The sequence below is a fragment of the Coturnix japonica genome, chromosome 17 (genome assembly GCF_054131305.1).
Source record: "Coturnix japonica strain WE chromosome 17, WE-NBRP24, whole genome shotgun sequence".
Classification (NCBI taxonomy): Eukaryota; Metazoa; Chordata; class Aves; order Galliformes; family Phasianidae; genus Coturnix; species Coturnix japonica.
The window spans coordinates 87,696-102,475 of NC_140679.1; the positions used below are offsets into that span (position 1 = coordinate 87,696).

The window sequence follows — 14,780 nt, forward strand, 5'->3', positions numbered from 1 at the left end:
TGGGGTTCTATGGGACCCAATGGGTTCCTATGGGGTTCTATGGGGTCTGAATGGGGTCTATGGGTCTCTATGGGGTCTATGGGACCCAATGGGTTCCTATGGGGTTCTATGGGGTCAATGGGTCTCTATGGGGTCTATGGGGTCTGAATGGGGTCTATGGGTCCCAATGGGTCTCTATGGGTCTCTATGGGGTCTATGGGGTTCTATGGGACCTGAATGGGGTCTATGGGTCTCTATGGGATCAGTGGGTTCCTATGGGGTTCTATGGGTCTCTATGGGGTCAGTGGGTCTCTATGGGTCTCTATGGGGTTCTATGGGGTTCTATGGGTGTGACGTATGGCCCAGAGGACCTCCCGTCGCCGCGGCGGCTGCAGGAGGTGTGGGTCCCGCTGATGGGGCAGGCTCTATGGGTCACTATGGGTCCCTATGGGTCCCTATGGGTCTCTATGGGGTTCTATGGGTCTCTATGGGTCTCTATGGGGTTCTATGGGGTTCTATGGGTCTGACGTATGGCCCAGAGGACCTCCCGTCGCCGCGGCGGCTGCAGGAGGTGTGGGTCCCGCTGATGGGGCAGGCTCTATGGGGCGCTATGGGTCCCTATGGGTCCCTATGGGTCTCTATGGGGTTCTATGGGTCTCTATGGGTCTCTATGGGTCTGAATGGGGTCTGTGGGTATCTATGGGTCCTAATGGGTCTGAATGGGGTCTATGGGTCTCTGTGGGTCTCTGTGGATCCCAATAGGTTTGAATGGGGTTCTATGGGGTCTATGGGTCTCTATGGGGTCTACGGGGTCTGAATGGGGGTCTATGGGTCTCAGTGGGGTCTATGGGGTCTGAATGGGGTCTATGGGTCCCAATGGGTCTCTATGGGTCTCTATGGGGTCTATGGGGTCTGAATGGGGTCTATGGGACCCAATGGGTTCCTATGGGGTTCTATGGGGTCAATGGGTCTCTATGGGACCCAATGGGGTCTATGGGTCTCTATGGGTTCCTATGGGATTCTATGGGGTTCTGTGGGACCCAATGGGTTCCTATGGGGTCTATGGGTCTCTATGGGGTTCTATGGGACCCAATGGGTTCCTATGGGGTTCTATGCCGTCTATGGGACCCAATGGGTTCTTATGGGTTCCTATGGGGTCAGTGGGTCTCTATGGGGTTCTATGGGGTTCTATGGGTCTGACGTATGGCCCAGAGGACCTCCCGTCGCCGCGGCGGCTGCAGGAGGTGTGGGTCCCGCTGATGGGGCAGGCTCTATGGGGCGCTATGGGTCCCTATGGGTCCCTATGGGTCTGAATGGGGCCTATAGGTCTCTATGGGTCCCAATGGGTCTGAATGGGGCCTATGGGTCTCTATGGGTCTCTATGGGTCCCTATGGGTCCCTATGGGTCTCTATGGGTCTCTATGGGTCCCAATGGGTCTCTATGGGTCCCAATGGATTCCTATGGGTCTCAATGGGGTTAATGGGTCTGAATGGGGTCTATGAGTCTCTATGGGTTCCAGTGGGTCTCTATGGGTCTCTATGGGGTCTATGGGACCCAATGGGTTCTTATGGGGTTCTATAGGGTTTATGGGACCCAATGGATTCCTATGGGGTTCTATGGGGTCTGAATGGGGTCTAAGGGTCTCTATGGGGTCTATGGGTCCCAATGGGTTCCTATGGGGTTCTATGGGGTCAATGGGTCTTTATGGGATTCTATGGGGTTCTGTGGGACCCGATGGGTTCCTATGGGGTCAGTGGGTCTCTATGGGGTGTATGGGTCCCAATGGGTCTCTATGGGTCCCAATGGGTTCCTATGGGGTCTCTATGGGGTCAGTGGGTCTCTATGGGTCTCTATGGGGTTCTATGGGGTTCTATGGGTCTGACGTATGGCCCAGAGGACCTCCCGTCGCCGCGGTGGCTGCAGGAGGTGTGGGTCCCGCTGATGGGGCAGGCTCTATGGGGCGCTATGGGTCCCTATGGGGCTCTATGGGTCTCTATGGGGTTCTATGGGTCCCAATGGGTCCCAATGGGTCTGAATGGGGCCTATGGGTCTCTATGGGTCCCAATGGGTCCCAATGGGGTCTATGGGATCTGAATGGGGTTTATGGGTCTCAATGGGTTCCTATGGGATCTGAATGGGGTCAGTGGGTCTCTATGGGTCCTAATGGGTCTGAATGGGGTCTATGGGTCTCTGTGGGTCTCAATGGGTCTCTATGGATCCCAATAGGTTTGAATGGGGTTCTATGGGGTCTATGGGTCTCTATGGGTCTCTATGGGGTCTGAATGGGGTCTGTGGGGTTCTATGGGGTTCTATGGGTCTCTATGGGGTTCTATGGGGTTCTATGGGTCTGACGTATGGCCCAGAGGACCTCCCGTCGCCGCGGCGGCTGCAGGAGGTGTGGGTCCCGCTGATGGGGCAGGCTCTATGGGGCACTATGGGTCCCTATGGGGCTCTATGGGTCTCTATGGGGTCTATGGGGTCTCAATGGGGTTAATGGGTCTGAATGGGGTCTATGGGTCTCTATGGGTCCCAATGGGTCTGAATGGGGCCTATGGGTCTCTATGGGTCCCAATGGGTCTGAATGGGGTCTATGGGTCTCTATGGGTCTCTATGGGTCCCAATGGATCTCTATGGGTCTCAATGGGGTTGATGGGTCTGAATGGGGTCTATGGGTCTCTATGGGTTCCAGTGGGTCTCTATGGGTCTCTATGGGGTTTATGGGACCCAATGGGTTCTTATGGGGTTCTATGGGGTTTATGGGTCCCAATGGGTTCCTATGGGGTTCTATGGGGTCTGAATGGGGTCAATGGGTCTCTATGGGGTCTATGGGACCCAATGGGTTCCTATGGGGTTCTATGGGGTCTGAATGGGGTCAATGGGTCTCTATGGGGTCTATGGGATCTGAATGGGGTCTATGGGTCTCTATGGGGTCTATGGGACTAAATGGGTTCCTATGGGGTTCTATGGGTCTCTATGGGTCCCAATGGGTCTGAATGGGGACTATGGGTCTCTATGGGTCCCAATGGGTCCCAATGGGGTCTATGGGATCTGAATGGGGTCTATGGGTCTCTATGGGGTCTATGGGACCCAATGGGTTCCTATGGGGTTCTATGGGGTCAATGGGTCCCTATGGGGTCTATGGGGTCTGAATGGGGTCTATGGGTCCCAATGGGTCTCTATGGGTCTCTATGGGGTCTATGGGGTCTGAATGGGGTCTATGGAACCCAATGGGTTCCTATGGGGTTCTATGGGGTCAATGGGTCTCTATGGGTTCCTATGGGGTTCTATGGGTCCCTATGGGTCTCTATGGGATTCTATGGGTCTCTATGGGTCTCTATGGGGTTCTATGGGGTCTATGGGTTCCTATGGGGTTCTATGGGTCTCTATGGGTTTCTATGGGGTTCTATGGGACCCTATGGGTTCCTATGGGGTTCTATGGGGTTCTATGGGTCTCTATGGGGTTCTATGGGGTTCTATGGGGTTCTATGGATCTGAATGGGGTCAGTGGGTCTCTATGGGTCTCTATGGGTCTCTATGGGTCTCTATGGGGTTCTATGGGGTTCTATGGGTCTGACGTATGGCCCAGAGGACCTCCCGTCGCCGCGGCGGCTGCAGGAGGTGTGGGTCCCGCTGATGGGGCAGGCTCTATGGGGCGCTATGGGTCCCAATGGGTCTCTATGGGACTCTATGGGTCTCTATGGGGTTCTATGGGTCTCTATGGGTCTGAATGGGTCTGAATGGGGTCTATGGGTCTCTATGGGTCTCTATGGGTCCCAATGGGTCTCTATGGGTCTCAATGGGTTTAATGGGTTTGAATGGGGTCTATGGGTCTCTATGGGTCCCAATGGGTCTGAATGGGGCCTATGGGTCTCTATGGGTCTCTATGGGTCCCAATGGGTTTCTATGGGTCCCAATGGATTCCTATGGGTCTCAATGGGGTTAATGGGTCTGAATGGGGTCTATGGGTCTCTATGGGTTCCAGTGGGTCTCTATGGGTCTCTATGGGGTCTATGGGACCCAATGGGTTCCTATGGGGTTCTATGGGGTCAATGGGTCTCTATGGGACCCAATGGGGTCTATGGGTCTCTATGGGTTCCTATGGGGTTCTATGGGGTCAATGGGTCTCTATGGGGTTCTATGGGGTTCTATGGGGTTCTATGGATCTCTATGGGGTCAGTGGGTCTCTATGGGGTTCTATGGGGTTCTATGGGGTTCTATGGATCTCTATGGGGTCAGTGGGTCTCTATGGGGTCTATGGGTCTCTATGGGGTTCTATGGGGTTCTATGGGTGTGACGTATGGCCCAGAGGACCTCCCGTCGCCGCGGCGGCTGCAGGAGGTGTGGGTCCCGCTGATGGGGCAGGCTCAGTGCCGCCGACTCTATGGGACCCAAATGGGGACCCAGCTACCGCCAAGGAAGGTCCAGGATGACATGATCTGTGCCGGGTACCCACAGGGCATCAGGGACACATGTAAGGTCAGCTATGGGGTATCTATGGGGTCTCTATGGGGTTATGGGGTCTCTATGGGGTTATGGGGTCTCTATGGGGTCCCTATAGGGGTTCTGGGGTCTCTATGGGGTCTCTATGGGGGTTATGGGGTCTCTATGGGGTCTCTATGGGGTCTCTATGGGTCCCTATAGGGGTATGATCTGTGCCGGGTACCCACAGGGCATCAGGGACACGTGTAAGGTCAGCAGGACTAATATAGGGTCTATGGGGTGTCTATGGGGTCTCTATGGGGTTATGGGGTCTCTATGGGGTCTCTATGGGGTTATGGGGTCTCTATGGGGTTATGGGGTCTCTATGGGGTCTATGGGGTCCCTATGGGGTTATGGGGTCTCTATGGAGTTATGGGGTCTCTATGGGGTCTCTATGGGGTTATGGGGTCTCTATGGGGTTATGGGGTCTCTATGGGGTCTCTATGGGGTCTCTATGGGGTCTCTATGGGGTCTATGGGGTCTCTATGGGTCCCTATAGGGGTATGATCTGTGCCGGGTACCCACAGGGCATCAGGGACACCTGTAAGGTCAGCTATGGGGTCTCTATGGGTCTCTATGGGTCTCTATGGGGTCTCTATGGGGTCTCTATGGGGTTATGGGGTCTCTATGGGGTCTCTATGGGTCCCTATAGGGGTATGATCTGTGCCGGGTACCCACAGGGCATCAGGGACACCTGTAAGGTCAGCTATGGGGTCTATGGGGTCTCTATGGGGTCTCTATGGGGTTATGGGGTCTCTATGGGGTCTCTATGGGGTTATGGGGTCTCTATGGGGTTATGGGGTCTCTATGGGGTCTCTATGGGGTCTCTATGGGGTCTCTATGGGTCCCTATAGGGGTATGATCTGTGCCGGGTACCCACAGGGCATCAGGGACACATGTAAGGTCAGCTATGGGGTATTTGGGGTCTCTATGGGGTTATGGGGTCTCTATGGGGTCTCTATGGGGTTATGGGGTCTCTATGGGGTCTCTATGGGGTTATGGGGTCTCTATGGGGTCTCTATGGGGTTATGGGGTCTCTATGGGGTCTCTATGGGGTTATGGGGTCTCTATGGGGTCTCTATGGGGTCCCTATAGGGGTATGATCTGTGCCGGGTACCCACAGGGCATCAGGGACACATGTAAGGTCAGCAGGACTAATATAGGGTCTATGGGGTCTCTATGGGGTTATGGGGTCTCTATGGGGTTATGGGGTCTCTATGGGTCTCTATGGGGGTTATGGGGTCCCTATGGGGTCCCTATGGGGTCTCTATGGGGTCTCTATGGGGTTATGGGGTCTCTATGGGGTTATGGGGTCTCTATGGGGTCTCTATGGGGTCTCTATGGGGTTATGGGGTCTCTATGGGGTTATGGGGTCTCTATGGGGTTATGGGGTCCCTATGGGGTCTCTATGGGTCCCTATAGGGGTATGATCTGTGCCGGGTACCCACAGGGCATCAGGGACACATGTAAGGTCAGCTATGGGGTCTCTATGGGTCTCTATGGGGTTATGGGGTCTCTATGGGGTCTCTATGGGGTCTCTATGGGGTTATGGGGTCTCTATGGGGTCTCTATGGGTCCCTATAGGGGTATGATCTGTGCCGGGTACCCACAGGGCATCAGGGACACATGTAAGGTCAGCAATATAAGGTCTATGGGGTCTCTATGGGGTTATGGGGTCTCTATGGGGTCTCTATGGGGTCTCTATGGGGTCTCTATGGGGTTATGGGGTCTCTATGGGGTTATGGGGTCTCTATGGGGTCTCTATGGGGGTTATGGGGTCTCTATGGGGTCTCTATGGGGGTTATGGGGTCTCTATGGGGTCTCTATGGGGTCTCTATGGGGTCTCTATGGGGTCTCTATGGGGTTATGGGGTCTCTATGGGGTTATGGGGTCTCTATGGGGTCTCTATGGGGGTTATGGGGTCTCTATGGGGTCTCTATGGGGGTTATGGGGTCTCTATGGGGTCCCTATTGGGGTTATAGGGTCTCTATGTGAGATATGGGGTCCCTATGGGGTCTCTATGGGGTCTCTTAGGGGCTTATAGGGTCCCTATGTGAGATATGGGGTCTCTATGGGGGGTTATGGGGTCTCTATGGGGTCTCTATGGGGTCTCTATGGGGTCCCTATGGGGTTATGGGGTCTCTATGGGGTCCCTATGGGGTTATGGGGTCTCTATGGGGTCTCTATGGGGTCTCTGTGGGGTCTCTATGGGGTCTCTATGGGGTTATGGGGTCTCTATGGGGTCTCTATGGGTCCCTATAGGGGTATGATCTGTGCCGGGTACCCACAGGGCATCAGGGACACCTGTAAGGTCAGCTATGGGGTATATGGGGTCTCTATGGGGTTATGGGGTCTCTATGGGGTCTCTATGGGGTCTCTATGGGTCTCTATGGGGTTATGGGGTCTCTATGGGGTCTCTATGGGGTTATGGGGTCTCTATGGGGTCTCTATGGGGTTATGGGGTCTCTATGGGGTCTCTATGGGGTTATGGGGTCTCTATGGGGTCTCTATGGGGTTATGGGGTCTCTATGGGGTCTCTATGGGGTCTCTATGGGCCTCTATGGGTCTCTATGGGGTTATGGGGTCTCTATGGGGTCTCTATGGGTCCCTATAGGGGTATGATCTGTGCCGGGTACCCACAGGGCATCAGGGACACCTGTAAGGTCAGCTATGGGGTATATGGGGTCTCTATGGGGTTATGGGGTCTCTATGGGGTCTCTATGGGGTCTCTATGGGGTCTCTATGGGGTTATGGGGTCCCTATGGGGTCTCTTCAGCATCTCTATGGGGCTTACAGGGTCTCTATGGGGATTATGGGGTCCCTATGGGGTCTCTATGGGGTTATGGGGTCTCTATGGGGTTATGGGGTCTCTATGGGGTCTCTATGGGGATTATGTGGTCCCTATTGGGGTTATAGGGTCTCTATGGGAGATATGGGGTCCCTATGGGGTCTCTATGGGTCTCTATGGGGTCTCTATGGGGTTATGGGGTCTCTATGGGGTCTCTATGGGGATTATGTGGTCCCTATTGGGGTTATAGGGTCTCTATGGGAGATATGGGGTCCCTATGGGGTCTCTATGGGTCTCTATGGGGTCTCTATGGGGTTATGGGGTCTCTATGGGGTCTCTATGGGTCCCTATAGGGGTATGATCTGTGCCGGGTACCCACAGGGCATCAGGGACACCTGTAAGGTCAGCTATGGGGTCTATGGGGTCTATGGGGTCTCTATGGGGTTATGGGGTCTCTATGGGGTCTCTATGGGTCTCTATGGGTCTCTATGGGGTCTCTATGGGTCTCTATGGGTCTCTATGGGGTCTCTATGGGGTCCCTATGGGGTCTCTATGGGTCCCTATAGGGGTATGATCTGTGCCGGGTACCCACAGGGCATCAGGGACACCTGTAAGGTCAGCTATGGGGTCTCTATGGGGTTATGGGGTCTCTATGGGGTCTCTATGGGGTTATGGGGTCCCTATGAGGTCTCTATGGGTCCCTATAGGGGTATGATCTGTGCCGGGTACCCACAGGGCATCAGGGACACATGTAAGGTCAGCTATGGGGTCTCTATGGGTCTCTATGGGGTTATGGGGTCTCTATGGGGTTATGGGGTCTCTATGGGGTCTCTATGGGGTTATGGGGTCCCTATGGGGTCTCTATGGGTCCCTATAGGGGTATGATCTGTGCCGGGTACTCACAGGGCATCAGGGACACATGTAAGGTCAGCTATGGGGTCTATGGGGTCTATGGGGTCTCTATGGGGTTATGGGGTCTCTATGGGGTCTCTATGGGGTTATGGGGTCTCTATGGGGTCTCTATGGGGTTATGGGGTGTCTATGGGGTTATGGGGTCTCTATGGGGTCTCTAAGGGGTCTCTATGGGGTTATGGGGTCTCTATGGGGTCTCTATGAAGGTTATGGGGTCTCTATGGGGTCTCTATGGGGTTATGGGGTCTCTATGGGGTCTCTATGGGGTTATGGGGTCTCTATGGGGTTATGGGGTCTCTATGGTGGATATGGGGTCCCTATGGGGTCTCTATGGGGTTATGGGGTCTCTATTGGTGTAATAGGGTCCCTATTAGAGTTATAGTGTTCCTATTGGGGTTATGGGGTCTCTATGGGGCTTATAGGGTCTCTATGGGGTATATGGGATCTCTATGGGGGTTATGGGGTCTCTATGGGATATATGGGGTCCCTATGGGGTTATGGGGTCTCTATGGGGGTTATGGGGTCCCTATGGGGCTTATAGGGTCTCTATGGGGCTTATAGGGTCCCTATTAGGGTTATAGTGTTCCTATTGGGGTTATGGGGTCTCTATGGGGTTATGGGGTCCCTATGGGGTCTCTATGGGCCTTATAGGGTCTCTATGGGTATATAGGGTCCCTATATGATATATGGGGTCTCTATATGTCCCCATTGACTTCCCCTATATCCCCTATAGGGTGACTCAGGGGGTCCCCTTGTCTGCCTATCCGGGTCCCGTTGGGTTCTGGGGTCCCTATTGGTGTTATGGGGTCCCTATGTGGCTTACAGGGACTCTATGGGGCTTATAGGGTCTCTATGGGGTATATGGGGTCCCTATGGGTATATAGGGTCTCTATATAATCTATAGGGTCTCTATTCTCCCCCATAGGGTGACTCAGGGGGTCCCCTTGTTTGCCTATCCAGGTCCCGTTGGGTTCTGGGGTCCCTATTGGTGTTATGGGGTCCCTATGGGGTTATGGGGTCTCTATGGGGTCTCTTTGGGATCTCTATGGGCCTTATAGTGTCTCTATGGAGTATATGGGGTCCCTATGGGGGTTATGGGGTCTCTATGGGGGTTATGGGGTCTCTATGGGGTCTCTATGGGGTTATGGGGTCTCTATGGGGTTATGGGGTTATGGGGTCCCTATGGGGTCTCTTTGGGGTCTCTGGGGCTTATAGGGTCTCTATGGGGCTTATAGGGTCTCTATGGGGGTTATGGGGTCCCTATTGGGGTTATGGGGTCCCTATAGGGTATATGGGGTCCCTATGGGGTTATGGGGTCCCTATTGGGGTTATAGGGTCCCTATTGGTGTTATGGGGTCCCTATGGGGTTATAGTGTTCCTATTGGGGTTATGGGGTCTCTATGGTGTTATGGGGTCCCTATTGGTGTTATGGGGTCTCTATGGGGCTTATAGGGTCTCTATAGGTTATATGGGATCCCTATGGGGGTTATGGTGTCCCTATTGGGGTTATGGGGTCTCTATGGGGCTTATAGGGTCTCTATTGGGTATATGGGGTCTCTATATGATATATGGGGTCTCTATATAATCTATGGGGTCTCTATATGATATATGGGGTCTCTATATAATCTATGGGGTATCTATGGGCTATATGGGGTCTCTATATGCTATATGGGGTCTCTATTGTGTCCCCTATAGGGTGACTCAGGGGGTCCCCTTGTCTGCCTGTCCGGTTCCCGTTGGGTTCTGGGGTCCCTATTGGTGTTATGGGGTCCCTATTGGGGTTATAGGGTCTCTATTGGTGTTATAGGGTCCCTATTAGGGTTATAGTGTTCCTATTGGGGTTATGGGGTCTCTATGGGCCTTATAGGGTCTCTATGGGGTATATGGGATCTTTATGGGGTCTCTATGGGGCTTATAGGGTTTCTATAGGGTATATGGAGTCCTTATTGGGTCTCTTTGGGGTCTCTATGGGTCTCTATGGGGTCTCTATGGGGTTATGGGGTGTCTATGGGGTCTCTATGGGGTTTTGGGGTCCCTATGGGTGTTTTGGGGTCCATATTGGGGTTATGGGGTCCCTATTGGTGTTATAGGGTCCCTATTGGTGCTATGGGGTATATGGGATCTCTATATGTCCCCATTGACTTCCCCTATTGTGTCCCCCATAGGGTGACTCAGGGGGTCCCCTTGTGTGCCTATCCGGGTCCCGTTGGGTTATGGGGTCCCTATTGGGGTTATGGGGTCTCTATTGGGGTTATGGGGTCTCTATGGGGTTTTGGGGTCCCTATTGGGGTCATTGGGTCCCTATTAGTGTTATAGTGTTCCTATTGGTGTTATAGGGTCCCTATTGTGGTTATAGGGTCTCTATTGGGGTTATGGGGTCTCTATGGGGTTATGGGGTCCCTATTGGTGTTATAGTGTCCCTATTGAGGTTATGGGGTCCCTATTGGTGTTATGGGGTCTCTATGGGGCTTATGGGGTCTTTATATGATATATGGGGTCCCTCTATGATCTATAGGGTCTCTATTCTCCCCCCCATAGGGTGACTCAGGGGGTCCCCTTGTCTGCCTATGGGGATCCCATTGGGTTCTGGGGTCCCTATTAGGGTTATAGTGTTCCTATTGGGGTTATGGGGTCTCTATGGAGTTTATGGGGTCCCTATTGGGGTTATGGGGTCCCTATGGGGTCTCTATGGGGTTATGGGGTCTCTATGGGTCTTATAGGGTCTCTATGGGGGTTATGGGGTCACTATTGGGGTTATGGGGTCTATGGGGTCTCTATGGGGTTATGGGGTCCCTATGGGGTCTCTTTGGGGTCTCTGGGGCTTATAGGGTCTCTATGGGGCTTATTGGGTCTCTATGGGGGTTATGGGGTCCCTATGGGGTCTCTTTGGGGTCTCTATGGGGTATATGATATATGGGGTCTCTATATGCTATATGGGGTCTCTATTGTGTCCCCCATAGGGTGACTCAGGGGGTCCCCTTGTCTGCCTGTCCGGGTCCCGTTGGGTTCTGGGGTCCCTATTGGGGTTATGGGGTCTCTATTAGGATTATGGGGTCCCTATGGGGCTTATAGGGTCTCTATGGGGTCTATGGGGTCCTATGGGGTTATGGGGTCCCTATGGGGTCTCTATGGGGTTATGGGGTCCCTATGGGCCTTATAGGGTCTCTATAGTGTATATGGGATCCCTATGGGGGTTATGGGGTCCCTATTGGGGTTATGGGGTCCCTATGGGGTTTATGGGGTCCCTATGTGAGATATATGGACTCTATGGGGCTTATAGGGTACCTATTGGGGTTATGGGGTCTCTATAGGGTATATGGGGTCCCTATGGGGTTTTGGGGTCCCTACTGGTGTTATAGGGTCCCTATTGGTGCTATGGGGTATATGGGATCTCTATATGATATATGGGGTCTCTATATAATCTATAGGGTCTCTATTGTGTCCCCCATAGGGTGACTCAGGGGGTCCCCTTGTGTGCCCATGGGGATCCCGTTGGGTTCTGGGGTCCCTATTGGGGTTATGGGGTCCCTATTGGGGTTATAGGGTCCCTATTGGTGTTATGGGGTCTCTATGGGGTTTTGGGGTCTCTATTAGGGTTATAGTGTTCCTATTGGGGTTATGGGGTCTCTATGGGGTTATGGGGTCTCTATGGGGTATATGGGATCTCTATTAGGATTATGGGGTCCCTATGGGGCTTATAGGGTCTCTATAGGGTATATGGGGTCCCTATGGGTTTATGGGGTCCCTATGGGGTCTCTATGGTGTTATGGGGTCTCTATGGGGTTATGGGGTGTCTATGGGGTCTCTATGGGGTTATGGGGTCCCTATTGGGGTTATGGGATCTCTATTAGGATTATGGGGTCCCTATGGGGCTTATAGGGTCTCTATGGGGTCTATGGGGTCCCTATGGGGTTATGGGGTCCCTATGGGGTCTCTATGGGGTTATGGGGTCCCTATGGGCCTTATAGGGTCTCTATGGGGTATATGGGATCTCTATATAATATATAGGGTCTCTATTGGGGTTATGGGCTCCCTATTAGGGTTATAGGGTCCCTATGGGGTCCCTATGGGGTCTCTATGGGGTCTCTATGGGTATATAGGGTCTCTATAAGCTATATAGGGTCTCTGTTCTCCCCCATAGGGTGACTCTGGGGGTCCCCTTGTTTGCCTATCCGGGTCCCGTTGGGTTCTGGGGTCCCTATTGGTGTTATGGGGTCCCTATGGGGTTATGGGGTCTCTATGGGGTTATGGGGTCTCTATGGGGTTATGGGGGCCCTATTGGGGTTATGGGGGCCCTATTGGGGTTATGGGGTCTCTATGGGGTTATGGGGTCTCTATGGGGTTATGGGGTCTCTATGGGGTTATGGGGGCCCTATTGGGGTTATGGGGTCCCTATTGGTGTTATGGGGTCCCTATTGGGGTTATAGGGTCCCTATTGGTGTTATGGGGTCCCTATTGGGGTTATAGGGTCCCTATTAGCGTTATAGTGTTCCTATTGGTGTTATAGGGTCCCTATTGGGGTTATAGGGTCTCTATTGGGGTTATGGGGTCCCTATTGGTGTTATGGGGTCCCTATTGGGGTTATGGGGTCCCTATTAGGGTTATAGTGTTCCTATTGGGGTTATGGGGTCTCTATGGGGCTTATAGGGTCTCTATGGGGCTTATAGGGTCTCTATGGGGCTTATGGGGTCTCTATGGGGATATAGGGTCCCTCTATGGGGTTTATAGGGTCTCTATTCTCCCCCCCATAGGGTGACTCAGGGGGTCCCCTTGTTTGTCTATGGGGATCCCGTTGGGTTCTGGGGTCCTTATTGGTGTTATGGGGTCACTATTGGTGTTATAGGGTCCTTATTGGTGTTATGGGGTCTCTATGAGGCTTATAGGGTCTCTATAGGGTATATGGGATCCCTATGGGGGTTATGGGGTCTCTATGGGGTTATGGGGTCCCTATTGGTGTTATGGGGTCCCTATTGGGGTTATGGGGTCCCTATGGGGTTTATGGGGTCCCTATGTGAGATATATGGACTCTATGGGGCTTATAGGGTCTCTATTGGGTATATAGGGTCCCTATTAGAGTTATAGTGTTCCTATTGGGGTTATGGGGTCTCTATTGGTGTTATGGGGTCTCTATGGGGCTTATAGGGTCTCTATAGGGTATATGGGGTCTCTATGGTGTTATGGGGTCCCTATTGGTGTTATGGGGTCCCTATTGGGGTCTCTATGGGGCTTATAATGTCTCTATGGGAGTTATGGGGTCTCTATGGGGTTATGGGGTCCCTATGGGGGTTATGGGGTCTCTATGGGGTCTCTATGGGGTTATGGGGTCTCTATGGGGTCTCTATGGGGTTATGGGGTCCCTATGGGGTCTCTATGGGGTCTATGGGGTCCCTATGGGGTTATGGGGTCCCTATGGGGTCTCTATGGGTTTATGGGGTCTCTATGGGTCTTATAGGGTCTCTATGGGGGTTATGGGGTCACTATTGGGGTTATGGGGTCTATGGGGTCCCTATGGGGTTATGGGGTCCCTATGGGGTTATGGGGTCTCTATGGGGTCTCTATGGGGTTATGGGGTCCCTATGGGGTCTCTTTGGGGTCTCTATGGGGCTTATAGGGTCTCTATATGATATATAGGGTCTCTATGGGCTATATGGGGTCTCTATTCTCCCCCATAGGGTGACTCAGGGGGTCCCCTTGTTTGCCTATCCGGTTCCCGTTGGGTTCTGGTTGGTATCGTGAGTTGGGGTGAAGGTTGCGCGGTTCCGAACCGACCCGGTGTGTACACGCGTGTCAGTACGTACGCGGCATGGATCGCACACAGAGCACACGGGGTCACCTTCATCACCTCCGGAACCGGAACCACGACCCAAAGTATCAGAACCAGCATCGGTGTCATTGTTCTGGGGCTCCTATGGGCTCATTTGGGCTGGTTCTGACCCATAAGTGGGCTCCTATGGGCTCCTATGGGCCCATTTGGGCTCATTTGGGCCGGTTCTGACCCATAAGTGGGCCCATTTGGGGCGGTTCTGGGCTGGTTCTGACCCAATAAAGGTGGTTCTGACCCATAAGTGTGGTTCTATGGGCTCATTTGGGCCGGTTCTGACCCATAAGTGGCTGGTTCTGACCCATAAGTGGGCTCCTATTGGCTCCTATGGGCTCCTATGGGGAGGTTCTGGGGCGGTTCTGACCCAATAAAGGTGGTTCTGACCCATAAGTGTGTACACGCGTGTCAGTACGTACGCGCCATGGATCGCACACAGAGCACACGGGGTCACCTTCGTCACCTCCGGAACCGGAACCGGAACCGGAACCGGAACCGGAACCAGAACCGCGACCCAAAGTATCACAACCAGCATCGGTGTCCTGGTTCTATGGGCTCATTTGGGCCGGTTCTGACCCATAAGTGTGGTTCTATGGGCTCCTATGGGCTCATTTGGGCCGGTTCTGACCCATAAGTGGGTGGTTCTGACCCATAAGTGGATGGTTCTGACCCATAAGTGGGTGGTTCTGACCCAATAAAGCTGGTTCTGACCCATAAGTGTGGTTCTATGGGCTCATTTGGGCCGGTTCTGACCCATAAGTGGGTGGTTCTGACCCAATAAAGGTGGTTCTGACCCATAAGTG

General features: G+C 53.2%; 1 long non-coding RNA gene across 1 annotated transcript; it reads left to right on the forward strand.

Moving 5' to 3' along the window:
- Positions 1–996: 996 nt before the first annotated feature.
- Positions 997–14,370, forward strand: LOC107307723 (uncharacterized). The gene is made up of 2 exons (XR_014935217.1): positions 997–4,456; positions 13,832–14,370. It is a non-coding gene; the product is annotated as an uncharacterized LOC107307723 (long non-coding RNA).
- The last annotated feature ends 410 nt before the right edge of the window (positions 14,371–14,780 follow it).